The sequence below is a fragment of the Nicotiana tabacum genome, chromosome 23 (assembly GCF_000715075.1).
Source record: "Nicotiana tabacum cultivar K326 chromosome 23, ASM71507v2, whole genome shotgun sequence".
Taxonomy (NCBI): domain Eukaryota; kingdom Viridiplantae; phylum Streptophyta; class Magnoliopsida; order Solanales; family Solanaceae; genus Nicotiana; species Nicotiana tabacum.
In genome coordinates, this window is record NC_134102.1 from 27,795,523 (window position 1) to 27,799,924 (window position 4,402).

The following is a 4,402-nucleotide window of genomic DNA, read 5'->3' on the forward strand; positions in this document are numbered from 1 at the left end:
GACCATCCTTAGTGAGTCATGTGCCATGTGTGGTTATATTTTTGTGATTGAGTCTAGAATTTGCCCGGTATGTGAGTTGAAGCAAAATTTTAGGTGATGCTCACAAATAAAATATATCCCTAGTTAACTCTTTTGAGCCTATAGACTTTTATTTGGCACCCACATTACGAGCCTATACCCCTTTTATTCTTAATTGACATTGTTTTGATCCTTTTACCTCTTAAAGTACTTTAATTATAACATGAGTGCTAAAAGAAGTAAGAGGGGACTAAGTGTGGGGTGGCTTTTGAGTGGAACCAATGAAAGAAAAAAGGGTGCACTTATTTGTAAAATAATACACCACTAGCAAAAATTGAAAAAGAAAAAAAAAAGAAGAAAAACCTGAAAAAAGAGAAGGAAAAATGTAGGTGAATAAAAAATTGTCTTGTTCTTGCTAGTGGAGTATAAATTAAAGTAGTGCTTAAAGAAAGAGGGCGCATTGTTTTGGGTGATTGTATTTGTGAAATTAAAGTGGATTGAGAAATATTCGCTTAAGTTATCATGTGATGTGTTAAAGTGCTTACGAGGTTGAGTCAATAGTCCTAAATATATCTTACCCATCCCTTAGCCCACATTACAACCATATAAATTCCTAATTGATTTTAGATCGAGTAAGCCAACATTAATGGAGATTTATATTATGGGCAATCGATAGTACCTTTTGCATGAATGTGACTTCTTTGTGTGAGTGACGAATTTTCTTTGATATATGTGAGTCCTTAAACTATATTTGATCATGAGATTCGAATGTGTGGATTCAGCTTACTCTCTTATTCTTGTTGTGATGTTGGATGTTCAAGCCATGAATGCATTGTGACATTGAGTCAGTTTTTGAGGTTAGGATTATTATGAACACATTGTATTTATTGTGAAAATTGTTGAAGAACGACATAAGTAAAGGGAAGTGTAAGTGATTGATGCTACAGTTTAATTGTTGCTATCAACCATGGTCATTGGTGTAGAATGCTTCAAATGTATAAATATGAAGTGCTCAAGAATAGTGTGAATTGTTGGTTGACTCGAGGACGAGCAAGAGTTTAAGTGTGGGGTGATTATGTTCGGCTAAAAAATACATATATTTAACCATTGTTGCCTCACATTCAAGTATTTTTAATTATCTTTTAAGTATTAATTATATTATTTTATGCTTAACATTATATTTTAACTGTGTAAGAATAAAGCAGTGTGAAGATGAAGAGATTTGGAGTAAAATTGATAGAACACGAAAGAAAAAAAAGTAAAGAAAACAATTAAATAGGAAAAGGCAAAGGGGGGACACTCTTTGGTGTTTGCCCCCCCCCCCTCCTCCCCCCTCCCCCAAGTTGAAGACAAAAAAGAAAGGAGAAATACAATTTAAATCAAATAGTTAAAGAACACCAAAATTGTTACTGATTTCTACGCTAGGGCCAGCGCTAGGCGCTGGTCTGGACGCTGGAGGCCGAGGTTTTCCTATTTCACACGGGACAATGTTATTTCGGCCCACCACGACCCCAGTTCATATAATAGAGGTTCTAAACCTATTTTGGACAAAGGGAGGACATTTTTGAGAGTAAATTTTAACGAAGGGAGAGCACAGAGCCGCCGTAAAGGTTGGGTTTCATCTTTTCTTCCACCAAACATAGTAATTTTTATGTTTATTTCTATGATTTGTTGTTTGCCTACCATATCTATGTGGAGCTAAACTTCACGTTCTAGGGTTGTGGTTCTTTCATGACTATTGTTCTTTGAATATTGGTTTTAATTTCTTAGTTTATAGTATTCATTTATTTATTCAATCTTGCACTTAATTATTTGATTGTTTGATCACCAATTGAATACTATCTACAAATCTAGAATTGAACTCGAAAGTGGGAATTCTAGATTGCATATAGGATTGAGTAGAGCAAGTTCTTGAACCTGGGCATCGGAAAACGGATCTGCGGTTAGGATAGACATATATCTAATTGCCTTGCTTGGTTGATGTACATGAATTATAAATGCATTATTATTAATTCTAACTCCATAGATGTCATGACCCTAACCCAACCCGTCGTGATGGCGCCTATCATGGTACTAGGCAAGCCGACTATTCAGATATTTCCATGTCACGACCCAAAATCTGTATGTCGTGATGGCGCCTATCTCAATACTAGGCAAGCCGACAACCTCAATAAAATACAATATCTTCTAAGTTTGAAAACATAATATTTGAATTCAATAGAAAACCTCACAAATACAGATATAAAACACTTCCAAAACCCGGTGTCACTGAGTATATGAGCATCTAAATGATGACAAATTCTGACTAATAAAAATACTGTCTGAAAATATAGAATAGTGCAATAACTGAAAGGAAGAGAGTCAAGGTCAGCGGACGCCAGGCAACTACCTTGATAGTCTCCAACTGATAATACTCTAAGATATAACAGTCGCCGTGTCCGGAAGCACCTGGATTTGTACACGAGGTGCATAGTGTAGTATGAGTACAACCAACTCAATAAGTAACAAGACTAACTTTTGGGCTGAAAGTAGTGACGAGCTCAGCAGGTACAATCCAGTATAGCAATAACGGTACATAAATGTAGGTATGCTTTCAAGTTCAATGGTTAAACTCAGTACAAAATTCATGGATTCATACCCTCAGAACAAAGTTTAGAAATGTTACTTACCTCAAATCGTGTAATTCTTTACTCTACTATGCTTTTGCCTTGCGAATTGGTCTCTGAAGGCCTCGTATCTAGCCATAATTAGTTCGATTCAATCAATACAAATCATAGGAATTAATTACATATGAAAATATTAATTTGCCAATAAAATTCGAAATTTAACTCAAATATCGCCCGTGGGGCCCATATTTCGGAACCCGGCAAAACCTACAAAATATGAACGCCAATTCAACCATGAGTCCAACCATACCAAATTTACTAAATTCCGACATCAACTCGACCTCCAAATCTTAAATTTTTATTTTGAAATCCCTAGGCCCAAATCCTCTAATTTCACCTCAAAAACACGTAATCTAGTCGAAATACTCAATGATAATCCAATATTATTGACTAAAAATGATCACAAGTGACTTACCTCAAGATTTCCCCTAAATTCTCTCTGACAAATCATCCAAAAATGTGTTGAAAATGTCCAAAATGACACAAATGTCGGAACCCTCTATTTTTGTACACTGCCCAGAGGTTCTGCGGAATTTTTAACCGCATCTGTGGTTCTGCTTTTGCGGTGAAGCAACCGCTTCCGCTATTGCCTTCACTTACAAGAAGTCCGCTTCTGTGGACTCGCTTCTGTGAAGAAGTGTCCGCTTCTGCGGTCCAGTCCCCCTTAGCACAGGCCGCATCTGCGACCATTTTGTTGCTTCTGCGGTCGCGCTTCTGCGAGGCTTCGTCCGCTTCTGCGGACCTCACACTTCTGCGATTCTAGGATCGCTTCTGCGAACTCGCACCTGCGAGCCAATTTCCGCAAGTGCGATTGCATCAGTAGGCATTAACAACTTTCAATTGTTCTAAGTCCAAATTTGATCTGTTAATCATTCGAAACTCACCCGAGGCCCCCGGGACCTCAACCAAATATACCAATAAGTTTCAAACACCATACGAACTTAGTAGAACCTCTAAATCATATCAAACAATGCTAAAATCACGAATCATACCCCAATTCAAGCTTAATGAAGCTAAGAATTTTCAACTTCTATATTCGATGCCGATACCTATCGAATCAAGTCCGATTGACCTCAAATTTTGTACACAAGTCATAAATGACTCTCCAGTCTCTCGGGCTCTCAATAACATGAAGAATTAACCCAACATGATGATATGAAGTATTAATGAATGACAATAGAGACTGAGATATGATATGCAAGTGATAGATGTGACTGAGTACACCATTGTAAATTTAAACAAATAGTTCAACAACAATACGATCCATGTGGGTCCCAAAATATATCCGCACATAGATAAAACATTATCTTTAACAGGAGTCTCAGCTCAATTTCTCTAGCACGTGGAGGATGTGCGGATAATGACATTTATTTAATTATGCAACTCTTCAGAATTAATTAAGTCACAATTCCTATGATGCACGCTCACACGCCCGTCACCTAGCATGTGCGTCATCTCCAAATAATTTATACAACATGAAATTCAGGGATTCATACCCTCAGTACCAAGTTTAGAAGTGTTACTTACCTCAAACTATGTAATTATTTATTCCGCTATGACCTTGCCACGAAATATGGTCTCCGAAAGCCTCGTATATAGCCACAATCAATTCGATTCAGTCAATACCAATTATTATAATAATTCCATAAGAAAATACAAATTTTCTAATAAAAATCCAAAATTAACTCAGAAATCGACCGTTGGGCCCACATCACGGA